We start from the raw sequence: 14,641 nt of genomic DNA on the forward strand, positions 1-14,641 counted from the left end.
CCTCCAGAGGCGGAGGAAGAGGCCGAGGCGGCAGCAGCAGAAGAGGCCGAGGCGGCAGCAGCAGAAGAGGTAGCAGGGGGAGCCTGAGTGACTTCCTTGGTTTTAAGGTGTTTACTCCACTGCAGTTCATGCTTTGCATGCAGGTGCCTGGTCATGCAGGTTGTGCTCAGGTTCAGAACGTTAATGCCTCGCTTAAGGCTCTGATGGCACAGCGTGCAAACCACTCGGGTCTTGTCGTCAGCACATTGTTTGAAGAAGTGCCATGCCAGGGAACTCCTTGAAGCTGCCTTTGGGGTGCTCGGTCCCAGATGGCGGCGGTCAGTAGCAGGCGGAGTCTCTTGGCGGCGGGTGTTCTGCTTTTGCCCACTGCTCCCTCTTTTGCTACGCTGTTGGCTCGGTCTCACCACTGCCTCTTCCTCCGAACTGTGAAAGTCAGTGGCACGACCTTCATTCCATGTGGGGTCTAGGACCTCATCATCCCCTGCATCGTCTTCCACCCAGTCTTGATCCCTGACCTCCTGTTCAGTCTGCACACTGCAGAAAGACGCAGCAGTTGGCACCTGTGTTTCGTCATCATCAGAGACATGCTGAGGTGGTATTCCCATGTCCTCATCATCAGGAAACATAAGTGGTTGTGCGTCAGTGCATTCTATGTCTTTCACCGCTGGGGAAGGGCTAGGTGGATGCCCTTGGGAAACCCTGCCAGCGGAGTCTTCAAACAGCATAAGAGACTGCTGCATAACTTGAGGCTGAGACAGTTTCCCTGGTATGCATGGGGGTGATGTGACAGACTGATGGGGTTGGTTTTCAGGCGCCATCTGTGCGCTTTCTGCAGAAGACTGGGTGGGAGATAATGTGAACGTGCTGGATCCACTGTCGGCCACCCAATTGACTAATGCCTGTACCTGCTCAGGCCTTACCATCCTTAGAACGGCATTGGGCCCCACCATATATCGCTGTAAATTCTGGCGGCCTACTGGGACCTCAGGTAGTTGGTACACTAGGACGTGTGGATGTGGCAGAACGGCCACGTCCTCTCCCAGCACCAGAGGGTCAACTAACACCACCACGACCATGTCCACGTCCGCGTCCCTTACTAGATGTTTTCCTCATTGTTATGGTTCACCACAACAACAAAAATATTATTTGGCCCAATGTATTGTATTCAAATTCAGCGGGATATAAATTTGAGGCCTAGTATTTAGGCGCTGGGTGACCGGTATGGATTTAGCGACAGAATTAGACTTGGAAATGCACAGAAGCGTGTGTGTGTGAAGTTATTCTGAATGACCCTATGTGCACCTTGAATATTATATACCCTTTTAGGGATAGATTTCAAATAGCTCTGATATAGCAGGAACCACTAAATTATGAAATTGCTAAATTGGGAATTGTACTTCAACCCAGAACAAAAAATGTGCTTTGACGGACACTAAATAACTTTCCCAGCCACAACAGGACAGCGGTAACGAGAGATTTAGCGGGATATAAATTTGAGGCCTAGTATTTAGGCGCTGGGTGACCGGTATGGATTTAGTGACAGAATTAGACTGGGATATGGCCAAAAAATAACCACACTATTGCTGGTTAAATGCACTTGGTGACGGGCGCAGCTTGCCCCTGATGTAGTATATGGCCAAAAAATGAACAGACTATTGCTGGTTAAATGCACTTGGTGTCACAGCTTGACCAACCACACTACTGAGGGTTAAATGCACTTGGTGACGGGCGCAGCTTGCCCCTGATGTAGTATATGGCCAAAAAATGAACAGACTATTGCTGGTTAAATGCACTTGGTGTGACAGCTTCACCCTGATGTAGGCTTTAGCCAAAAAACAACCACACCATTGAGGGTTAAATGCACTTGGTCGCAGCTTGGATGCACTTGGTCGCAGCACCGCACAAGACACAAAATGGCCGCCGATCACCCCAGAAAAAAGTGACTGACAAACGGTCTGGGCAGCCTAAAAACAGTGAGTGAGCATTTGAATTTCAGCAGCTCAATGATGCACAGCTGCAGATCGATCAATCAAGTGAAGTCCTTTGGAGGAGTTAATCTGCCTAATCTCGCCCTACTGTCGCATCCGCAACCTCTCCCTACGCTAATCAGAGCAGAGTGACGGGCGGCGCTATGTGACTCCAGCTTAAATAGAGGCTGGGTCACATGGTGCTCTGGCCAATCACAGCCATGCCAATAGTAGGCATGGCTGTGACGGCCTCTTGGGGCAAGTAGTATGACGCTTGTTGATTGGCTGCTTTGCAGCCTTTCAAAAAGCGCCAAGAAAGCGTCACAAAAGCGCCAAGAAAGCGACGAACACCGAACCCGAACCCGGACTTTTACGAAAATGTCCGGGTTCGGGTCCGTGTCACGGACACCCTAAAATTCGGTACGAACCCGAACTATACAGTTCGAGTTCGCTCATCCCTAATTACAACGCAAGAAAAACGATATAAATGTGTTATCACTGTGATCATACTGACCCAGGGAACGAAGTTAACAGGTCAGGCTACTTTCACACTAGCGTTCGGGTGTCCGCTCGTGAGCTCCGTTTGAAGGAGCTCACGAGCGGACCCGAACGCAGCCGTCCAGCCCTGATGCAGTCTGAATGGATGCGGATCCTGCTCAGACTGCATCAGTCTGGCGGCGTTCAGCCTCCGCTCGCCTCCGCACGGACAGGCGGACAGCTGAACGCTGCTTGCAGCGTTCGGGTGTCCGCCTGGCCGTGCGGAGGCGTGCGGATCCGTCCAGACTTACAATGTAAGTCAATGGGGACGGATCCGTTTGAAGATGCCACAATGTGGCTCAATCTTCAAGCGGATCCATCCCCCATTGACTTTACATTGAAAGTCTGGACGGATCCGCTCAGGCTGCTTTCACACTTAGCTTTTTTTTTGCCATTTTAATGCAGACGGATCGTTCTGAACGGAGCCTCCGTCTGCATTATTATGAGCGGATCCGTTCAGAACGGATCCGCCCGAACGCTAGTGTGAAAGTAGCCTTAGTTTTACCACGCCGTAAAAACAAATCCCATAAAACTATGTCGGAATTGCATTTCTTCCTATTACCCACCCCATTTGGATTTTTATTTCCAGCTTCCTACTAGATCGTATGCAATGTAAAATGGTGCTAACAGTGCAACTTGTCCCACAAAAAACAAGAACCCGATACGGCTATGTGAACAGAAAAATTAAATGGAAAAAAGCGAAAATTCCTGCTTTCTTACGGGGTTGAACTCTATGAAGTTTAGATGCGCTCTTTATTGTGCACCATGGAGGCCACAATGACTTCTAACTGAAAAATATGGATGTTTAGAGTGATCTAAGGCAAGTTTTGCTCTCGCCCCTTACAGGGGGTCAGTAGTAAAGCAGAGGGGTTCTTACCGGTTCTTCACAGAAAGCGCAGAGCGCTGTATTTTGTCAGTGACCCTCAGTAATGAAATGTCTGCCTGAATGGTTTATCCCGATGTAAAGGTTAGACCTACCTCCTCAAAGGTCAGGTGCTCTCAAATATGTTCAAAGTCTTGGTCTTCTGTTGTGTGTGGAGCGATTGTCCGCCCTGCTGCGTCCAGGTAATTACATTCCCATGAAGCCACATGAAAGGACTCCATTATACCCGTCACCGGCAGATTGCTTATCTGTTATGATGAATAAAGTTCTCACATCAGCTCCACCACAAGGGAAAAAAGGCGTCCTACAGAAATGATTGCAAAAAAACAATGATGGTGTGCAGTAAGTCCAGGAGAAGGGAAAGTGGAAGGGAGTAGTTGTACTTACAGTGGCAGTAGTCCCTAGTGGAGGAGATTGACAACCTCTGGTAAGCGAATTTTATACGCATATGCATCAATATTGTCAGCAGTACCACACATGGGGCGCTGTCCTCTCTCTCTTTTTTTCTCTCATTTCATTTTAATGAAGGTGAGCTTGTCCACGTTGGCTGTAGACAGGCGGCTGCGCTTGTCTGTAATGACGCCCCCTGCCGTGCTGAATACACGCTCCGACAATACACTGGCTTCAGGGCAGGCCAGCACCTCCAAGGCGTAAAGGGCAAGCTCAGGCCATCTGCCCAATTTAGAGATCCAGAAGAATGGTCAGTACTTGTAGGCGTGTGCACATGTACTGTTCCACCATTTTGCTGAAATGCTGCCTCCTGCGAAGAGGTTCCATATCAGCTGGTGGTGCTGGTTGTTGTGGCGTGCTGACAAAGCTTTTCCACATTTCGACCAAGCTAACCCTACCTTCTGAGGTGCTGGCGGTGCCCCAGCTGCGTTGGAAACTTTTTCCTCCTCCTCCGCATTGTGCTTCCACTGAGCCCCCGCTGTCAGGTGTGAATGCCATCAGCAGCGCATCTACCAGCAAGCGCTTGTACTCGCGCATCTTCCGATCATGGAATTAAGGACCGCATGTTGTCCTTGTAGCACGGATCCAGCAGGGTGGCCACCCAGTAATCAGCACAAGTTAGGATGTGGGAAACTCTGTGGTCGTTGCGCAGGCACTGCAGCACGTAGTCGCTCATGTGTGCCAGGCTGCCCATATGCAACGACAAGCTATCCTCTGTGGGAGGTTTATCGTCTGTGTCCTCTGTATCCCCCCAGCCACGCTCCATTGATGCACATAAGCTGCTTAGGGTGCCACCCTGCTGTGAACATGATTCCTCCTCTTCCTCATCCTGCAGAACTGTGCCCTAGCTGGACAGTTGTGTACCTGGCCTCTGTTGGTGCAGGAAGGAACCCACCATCCGAGCCACTTGTGAATCACTGGTCTGATAACCGTGGAAATGATCACTCTTCCTCCTCTGCTACATCCTCTTCCATCATCAAGGAGACATAGAAGTGGGATAGTAACGCTGAGGATGGCATCATCGCCACTGGTCATGTTGGTGGAGTACTCGAAACAGCGCAACAGGGCACACACGTTCCACATGGAGGCCCACTCGTTGGTGGTGAAGTGGTGCTGTTCCCCAGAGCGACTCACCCATGCGTGCTGCAGTTGAAACGCCACTATGGCCTGCTGCTGCTCACAGTCTCTCCAGCATGTGCAAGGTGGAGTTCCACCTTGTGGGCACGTAACCTATGAGGCGGTGAATGGGAAGGCCGAAGTTACGCTGCAGCGCAGACAATAAAGTAGCAGCAGCAGGGTGAGAACACCGAAAGAGCTCACAGACGGCCCGCACTTTCTGCAGCAGCTCTGACATATCGGGGTAATTTTTCAGGAACCTCTGCACCACCAAATTCAGCACATGCGCCAGGCAAGGGATGTGGCTTAAACCGGCTAGTCCCAGAGCTGCTACGAGATTTAGCCTGTTATCGCACACCACCAGGCCAGGTTTGAGGCTCAGCGGCACCAACCACTCATCGGTCTGTTGTTCCTTGCCCGTCCACAGCTCCTGAGCGGTGTGGGTTTTTCCCCCCAAACAGATGAGTGTCAAAACAGCCTGCTGTCGTTTCCCCCTGGCTGTGCTAAAGTTGGTAGTGAAGGTGCTACGCTTACTGGATGAGGAGGCAGCGCAGTCGGAGGATGAGGCAACGAGAAATGTCCTGCAATCCTCAGTGGTGGTAGGACATGTGCCAAACTGGCCTAGCCTAGCTGGGAACCACGTACTGTGAGACAGCCACTCCATAAGGTTTTTAAAAGTCTCTGTCTCCACAGCTTGCTTCAGGCTCTGATTGCACAGCGTGCAAATCACTTGTGTCTTGTCGTCAGCACATTGTCTGAAGAACTGCCACGCCAGGGAACTCCTTGGAGCTGGCTTTGGTGTGCTCGGTCCCTTGCTGCAGTGGGCAGTAGCAGGCGTACAGTCTAGAAGCTCCCTCTTCTGCTGTGCTGGAGGCTCTGTGCGACCACCGCCTCTTCCTCCAAACTACACAGGTGACTCGCATGACCTTGATTTCATGTGGGGTCGAGGACCTCATCGTTCTCCACATCATCTTCCACCCAGTCTTCACCCCTGCCTTCCTTGTTGGTCTGCACACTTTTGAAAGCCACAGCAGTTGGCACCTGTGTTTCGTCATCATCCGAGACATGCTGCAATTGTACTCCCATGTACTCATCTTGAAACATAAGTGGTTGGGCATGGGTGCACTCAATCTCCTCCACTTCTGGGGCAGGGATAAGGTGGATGGCCCTGGAAAACCCTGCTAGCAGAGTCATCAAAAAGCAGAAAAGACTGCTGCATGACTTGGGGCTCAGACTGCTTGGCTGATTTGCAAGGGGTGAGGTGAAAGACTGATGGACATCGGCTTTAGGTGCCAAATCTGATCTTTCAGCAGGAGACTGGGTGGGAGACAATGTAAAGGAACTGGATGCACTGTCAGCAACCCAATCTACTATCGCCTGTACTTGTTCTGGCCTCACCATTCGTAGAGCCGCATTAGGCCCGACCAAATGCCGTTGAAGGTTCAGTCGCCTACTCGCACCTAAGGAAGGTGTTTCACTTGTGCGTGTAGCTGGCACAGATCGACCACGTCCTCTCCCTGCAACAGGAGCTCCACCAGCAGCACCACGACGGGGCCACGTCCGTTATTTGACGCTCTACTCATATTTTGCAAATTTAGGATCTTTCCTAAAATGGGTGTATAGAACAACAGAATAGAACAACAGTATCTAACGCGTGTATCTCTCAATGACAGATGAAGCAAAGGTTGCAAAATTAAGATTTTTGCCATAAATGGGTGTTTTTTTTAATAGCAGAATAGCACAGCAGTATCTAAAGCGTGTATCTCACACTGACAGATGCAGACAAGGCCGCAAATTAAGTACTTTGCCCAAAAAGGGCGTTTTTTAAAACCCTGAAAATTATAGCTGTATTTCTAGCTTGAATTGCACACTGACTAATGCGGAAGAGGCCCCAGATGGAGAGTATTGCGAAAAATGGGTGTTTTTTAAATATCAGAATATGACAGCAGTATATAACGCTTGAATTTCACATGTACAGATGCAGCAAGGGCTGTAAAATTAAGCATTTTGCCCAAAAAGGGTGCTTTTTAAAACCCAGAAAATTATAGCTGTATTTCTAGCTTAAATTGCACACTGACTAATGTGGCAGAGACCCCAGATGAAGGGTATTGCGAAAAATGGGTGTTTTTTAAAACCCTGAAAATTATTAAAGTATTTCAAGCTTGTTTTAACAATAACAGATGCAGCAAAGGCTGCAATATTAAGTACTTTGCCCAAAAAGGGTGTTTTTTTAATAACAGAATATGACAGCAGTATATAACGTTTGAATTTCACACTGATAGATGCAGACAAGGCCGCAAATTAAGTATTTTGCCCAAAATGGGTGTTTTTTGAATAACAGAATATGTGTAACAGTCCTACGGGCTCACCTGAGTCAGAGGAAAGCTGGCTTGAGGTAGGAGTGGAGCCCAGTGGCAAGGACCGCAGGCAGGTAGTAGGTAGAGGAAGTCTGGCAGAGGCGTAGTCGGTAGGCAGATGGTGGGTCAGGGCAGGCGGCAGTAAGCGTGGTCAGACAATCCGGATGGCAACAGTGGTAGCAGTTCAGTAGGTAGGGACAAAGCAGAAGAGTAGTCGGTAGTCAATTCCTGGTCAGCAGTGGCTTTCCAGTAGTAGCAAGAGCAGCAGATGAGGAGACGCTTGATCAAGGCTCAGGAGCTCAATAATCAGCAAACTGGAGTGCAAGGGGCTGGACATATATAGGGAAGTACCAGGTGTGGGGAATCAAGGGTGATGAGCAAGGCTTGGCAAGACTGAGGTTAACTAATAGGCTTCAGGGAGGAATGTCCAGAGAGGACGGTAGCCTAGTAAGCAGGGCTACCGCCTGGGATGTGGCTGGTCAGAGGTTCAAATCCCGACAGTATTCCCCCCCCCCTTCCAAGGTGACCTCCGGGCACAGCAGGGGCAGGCTTACTGGGGTGCCGTTGGTGGAACTCTTTTACCAGTCTGGGGCATGTACATTTTCTTCTGGCTCCCAGGAGTTATCCTCGGGAGGGTAGCACTCCCACCCAATTAGGTATTGCAGTCTTCCCCGGTGGATCCTGGAGTCGAGGATCTTTGCGACAGCATATTCTTCTTCACCCTGTACACTCACGGGTGGTGGAGGGGGCGAGTGGCGGCCTGTGAAGGTGTTCTCCACGTATGGCTTGAGGAGTGAGCTGGTGGACGGTCGACCACGACCAGGATGGTGTTCATCCCTTTTGAAGGAGGAAGGTCTACCACAAAGTCCATGGAGATCGAGCCCCAGGGGCGGGAGGGAATCGGGAGAGGTTGTAACAGACCCACGGGAGAGGAACGAGGAGTCTTATTGCGGGCACAGACCGTGCACGAGGAGATGTACCTCTTGATGTCCTCCTTGTATGTTGGCCACCAGAAGGAGCGGGAGAGAAGCTCCTGGGTCTTTCTTGTGCCAAAATGGCCGGCCACCTTGGAGTCATGGTTGAGTTTGAGCATTTCGAGCCGTGCGATTTCTGGTACATATAGTTGTAGGTCCTGATGAAACCAATGACCGTTCTTAAACGTAAGGCTGACATTCCCTGTGGGGTGGGCGAGGAAGGGGTCATTTTCATGGCCAAGTCAGGACATTGACTTGGCCATTCCAATAACTTAACTTTATTCTTCTTTAACCATTCTTTGGTACAACGACTTCTGTGATTAGGATCATTGTCATCCTGCTTGACCCACGTTCTCTTGAGATTTAGTTCATGGACAGAGGTTCTGATGTTTTCGTTTATAATTTGCCGGTATAATTCAGAATTCATTGTTCCATCAATGATGGAAAGCCGATCTGGCCCAGATGCATCAAAACAGGGCCAAACCATGATACAACCACCACCATGTTTTTTTTATTTGGAATGCAGTGTTTTCCTTTCTCCAAATATAACGCTTCTCACTTAAACCAAAAAGACCTGTTTTGGTCTCATCTGTCCACAAAACATTGTTTCAATAACTTCTGGCTTTTCTAGTGAATCTTTAGCAAAGTACAGACGGGAAGCAATGTTCTTTTTGGAGAGCAGTGACTTTCTCCTTGCAGTCCTTCCCTGAACACCATTGTTGTTGAGTGTCCTCCAGATGGTGGACTCAAAGACATTAACATTAGCTAATGTGAGAAAGGCCTTTAGTTGCTTAGAGGTAACATTGTGTTGTTTTGTGACCTCACAGAATATTGCACGCCTTGCTCTTGCCGTGATCTTTGTTGGTCAACCACTCCTGGGGAGTGTAATGATGGTCTTGAATTTACTCCATTTGTACACAATCTGTCTGACTGTGAATTGGTAGAGCCCAAACTCTTTAGAGATGGTTTTGTAACCTTTTTCCAGCCTAATGAGCATCAACAACTCTTTTTTTGAGGTCCTTAGAAATCTCCTTTGTTAGTGCCATGATATACTTCTACATGAGTTGTAAAGATCAGACTTTAATAGATCACTGATCTTTAAATAAAACTGGTCACCCACTTACACCCGATTGTCATCCCATTGATTGATTGACATAATGGATTAAAAACACCTGACTCTAATTTCACCTTTAAGTTATCTGCTAATCCCAAAGGTTCACCTATTTTTGCCACTTACAGACATGTGATATTGGATCATTTTCCACAATAAATAAATTACCAAATCTAATATTTATGACTCATTTGTGGGATTGGGTTATCTTTATCTACTTTTAGGACTTGTGTGAAAATATCATGTAATTTTGGGTCAAATTTATACATAAATTCTGAAGGTTTCATAAACTTTCAAGCTCCACTGTATATATTAATGAGTCGAATTGCCTCACATACCATTTAAGCTGGGGGATACGGTGACTTTAGCCAAGACACACATCAAATGGTCAAAGATTGCAGTGTAGGAGTGTCAACCTCTCAAGTGATCGCAACTAATGTAAGGAAATGAAGTGGCATTAAGACTTGTAAGGTGCCCCGACCGCAACACAACAATCCCAAGAAATCCAACTCTGCTGGCGCATCAACTTGTGGTTTGCGATGTGACCATTCACGTACAATATTTATAATTACTTACACTGCACTACACGCGATCTTTGGCTTTGTGCCGTGGCCAAAGTAGCCGTGTAGCCCCAGTCTAAGGGGGATGTGAGGCATCTTTCTACTCCCCTCCACCGAACTGAGAAAGCTCGGTAGGTTTATTGCGGTGAACTCAAAGAGGACACTTTACCACCAGCAATCTCAGCTCTGCTGCACCTACATAACATTCATTTGCAGAGCACTGTCATGAGAATAGATAACTATAAACCACCGTGAAGTGTTTTATAATCACCTCCTTCTTAGGAACACATTTCAGAACGCCATTAACATGAAATATTTACCTGGGAGTCACCTTGCCGATGGTCGAGACAGCGAAGCGTGCAATGGTAATAACAACAACAATACTTATAATTGTAATAATAGCATGGAAGACATAACTGGGGCAATATAGACTTTTTAATAGCTTCAGCGACAGAGCATACCTTCTGTCGCTGCTCTGAAAGAAAATAAAAAAAAGAACCCACACAAATGGATGCCCGGGAAGGGTCTGTCCGTGTTGGACTCGGTTCAGCCAGGGACAGCGTCTGGTTTAATAGGTTGTTTGTTAAGGAATGAAGTCATTAGTAGTCACACGGATTCACAGATGTGGCCAATATGCGTGAGTTCAGCGAGAGAATACACAATTCATTCAACGCTACGTACAATAAGAGGACATTGATATCCCTGAAAAAAAAGAGACTGAAATAAATCTAAAAAGAAATGAGAAAAAATTACTAATACTGCAATGATGTTAAATGGTAAAATAAACTGCATGTGTGTCTCTCATCTCCATTACCAAATGCACGTATCTAAAGATGTTATATTTCCTCCAAGAGACCATGGAAATGCACAGATGTAGCTGAGCTGGATCTGTCAGCTGTGGTCCATTTTGTGCAGTTGGGGTCTTTTCCCAGCACCTTATCAAAATTGGTTTACCGCACACGGTGGGAAAGATCCTGGCGCATACGTTAATTGGATCCATAGGTCCCTATTCACCATTTTTTGGGGGCCTGGCATACATTGGGGTTGCCATTTTTTATGCTGGATGGAATAGTGCTGTAGACTGGACCATCTGCTCTTTTCAGTGCATGCATCCTGTAAAAAAATTATCCATCAGACTGATACCATAATCTATGGATGGCAGATGCATCTCAGCCTAGGTTTAATAGATACATTGGGAGCTTTTCCGGGCATGTACATTTAAAGTCCCCCTGTGTTTCAAGAGAAAAAACTCACATTAACTGGGGGAACAACAGAACGCTTATATGGTGACCTCCATTTCAACTTTTCAGCTGCAGATCTCCCGATTCCCAGGCTCTTCTTCTGACATCCAAGATGGCCGCACTGCTTCTCAGATTAGCTGGTGCATTCTTAGTCTAATACACTTCCTACTTGTCCAGCCCGATCTAGGATTGGCCAGTATGGATCATGTGATGAGCCATTCTGGCCAATCCGAGGGCTGCAGAAAGTGTCCTTTGACTACCAAATGCAAAGTGTGCTAACCATCTTGGATGACACGAAAGGGATCCCGAGAATTAGTGAATCTGCACCTAAAAATATAAAAAGGAGGTCACCAGGTAAGTGTTCTCTCTGATGGCTCTATCAGTTTGAGGTCTAGTTCACACAGCACATTTTCATAGCTGCAGCCCTTCCCCTCTGGTAATCATAAGTAACTGTTCACATGGTGTATTTTTGCATGGAATTTTGACTTGGACAGTCATGCCAACATTTCACCTAAATCCTGCCAGCAGCCACTGCTGTGGGTGGGTTTGGGGTAGCATCAACGCTACGCTGGGTCCCCCACACACCATTGTTGTATCACCACCTGTTGCGGCTCTCCGGAAGGCATGGTAAGATGTGGTGCACCCCAATTGGAAATAAGTCCAGAGAGTCAGGGTCTGCAGTAAACCAGTGGGCTTCTTTACTAAAGGAATTCACGTGCAAAACAATACAGGCGAGGCTTAGGATTGTCTTCTCCATTCTCCTCCCTGGCAGAAGAAGGGTTTGATGCTGAGGAAAGGCCTGGGCTAGCTGTCCCTTTCTCTTTCTCGGAAGGCTGGTTCCCTGGCCAAAGAAAAAAAAAATTACTAGCTTCTCATTATTAGCTAGAAGGTCCCAAAGGTCTCTCAGTGTTCATTAACGCTTTCCACAGTGCTGTGCAAACACAGTGCAAATGAACAGGATATGTGTCACAACAAACATATAAATGCAGTTACACAGTATTAAACACTGTATAAGTCAATTCAAGTTAACCCTTTAAAGTGAAATAAAGTAAGGAGTTAATGACTTTGAATAGGTGAAACAGGGGCAAATGTCCACAAATGTCCAGACTTCAAAGTATCCCGGCTCCAGGGCACTACACTAAATCCTTTCTGCCTTCCATTTATTTCAATTACGGACCAGCGGTTTAAAGCCACAGCTGCTCTGAGAATGGTTTCGTCCCTTCTTAGGATACGGTCGCCAGCAAGATTTTGGTGTTTTCGGCATGGCTGTCTGCTTCAAAATTCCATGCAAAAATACACCATGTGAACAGTTCCTTATGATTACCAGAGGGGAAGGGCTGCAGCTGTGAGTAACAGCTGTAGTGGTCTCCTCATTGGCTGCTACAGCTGTCACTCAGAGCAGTGGAGCGGGGCTGTAAAGCAGCTCAACCCAGAGGGCACTTCACAGGGAAGCCCCACCTCCTAGACACTTGCAAAAGCAGAATTTGGCAAAATAAAATTTCAAATTCACACCACTCCTGATAATTAAAGCGCCACAAAATGTTTATTTGTACTGCCCTCTCCAGCACCTATCTATTGCTGTCAGCAGTTTAGCATAGTCAAAACTGCTTGACAGATTCCCTTTGCAACATGTCTGTGGCATAAAAACAGTTCCACAACCATGCTAACTGAGCATTGCTTTGCTGCAACTACTGTGCAAGATTTCCACTGACTTCTATGCGGGCATTTGCTGTATTTCACCATATTTTATACATTATGGATATTTATTTACATTCATTTTCTGTGAATCACGTGTTATATACAGATATAGTAACATTATAGCATTCATCATAAGCAGTAAAATGATGACTTTCTATGAGATAGTATTACCACGGACCATAGCGCAATTCTATGACGGAATGCATAACGGAATGCAAACTTTAGAGGCATTCCGTCATAATAGAAGTCTGTGGGCTGTAAAACGGATCCGTTCCTTTCTGTTTCTGTTAGAGCTTGTGGCTGTGTGGTTAAGAGTACTCTTTCTAAATGGGTACAGACTTGCTGGATACCACGGTTCAAATCCCAGCGGCGGCTCCTTGAGTTTATAACATATCTGGAAGATGAACTATTCCTTGTGTGCAGGTGAAGTGTCTGCCCACGTCATCAGGCTTCCTATAGTAATGTCCTGGCGATCTCTGTCTGACAGTGCACAGTGCCAGATCGTTCCTCTCCATACACTCCGCGTAGAATTATTTTATTGGGCAGACTAGATGGGCCAAATGGTTCTTATCTGCCGACACATTCTAGGTTTCTATGTTATGCAGGAGAGGACCAGAAATTCGCTCATTCTGATGGTAATGCCAAACTGTGCTACTGAGTAAAAGTTTACATTTTGGAGTTATGTGCACTCCTACGGCTACTTTCACACTAGCGTTTTTCTTTTCCGGCGCTGAGTTCCGTCCTAGGGGCTCAAATCCGGAAAAGAACTGATCAGTTTTATCTCCATGCATTCTGAATGGAGAGCGATCCGTTCAGGACGCATCAGGACGTCTTCAGTTCAGTCTTTTTGACTGATCAGGCAAAAGAGAAAACCGTAGCATGTTGTATTTTTACCTCCGGACAAAAATCCGGAACACTTTGACTGAACGCCGGATCAGGCCTTTTTCACATTGACTTGCATTAACGCCTGATCCGGCGCCGTGTGTTCCGTCAAAACGGATCCGTATTTTGCATGTTAAACCTGAAAAATGTGAAAAAAAAGTTAAAGTCCATAAATGGCGGATCCGTTTTTTCTAATGCATTTTTTCATTGTGATCAAAATCCTGATCAGGATTCAAATATAATCAGTTTTCACGCGTTTTTCCGGATCCGGCGGGCAGTTCCGTTGACGGAATTGAACGCCGGATTCAAACAACGCTAGTGTGAAAGTAGCCTAAATCAGGGCTTTGTAGAAAACATCATTTCACTGGCCTGCTGTAAATGGCATCCTCAGGTTTCATTCAATCCACTGTCATAATGGATTGCGATGCAAATTTATATCCAGTACATGTGGAGAATAAGTGCAGCAAAATGTGATATTTTCACAATAGCGTTTAAAGAAATGTTGTACATTTTGCTCCTATATCTTATTCTAAATCGATGCTTTGAAAAGTTTTGGGCAAACAACATGACTCTGCAATATATACACTATTACATCTAGGCGTTTCAGCCACACCCATGCAAACAGTGGCTTAAAGGGGATGTGTCATCAGAAAGTGACCTATTGTCTAAATCACGTTTTTATGTTTAAGATAGTTTTGGTGGTTATTTTTAATTTTCCATGTTAATATGTATATTTAAACAAAAAACATAAATTCCTGCAGTTTTCGCACTGGTCACTAAGCCGAATAATAGGCGCTGCTTCTTGGTCTGTACAGATCACTTTACTACAGTTATCTGCTTATCTGTCATTGTAATCCTGCCTGTA

The sequence above is a fragment of the Bufo gargarizans genome, chromosome 7, assembly GCF_014858855.1.
Source record: "Bufo gargarizans isolate SCDJY-AF-19 chromosome 7, ASM1485885v1, whole genome shotgun sequence".
Lineage (NCBI taxonomy): Eukaryota > Metazoa > Chordata > Amphibia > Anura > Bufonidae > Bufo > Bufo gargarizans.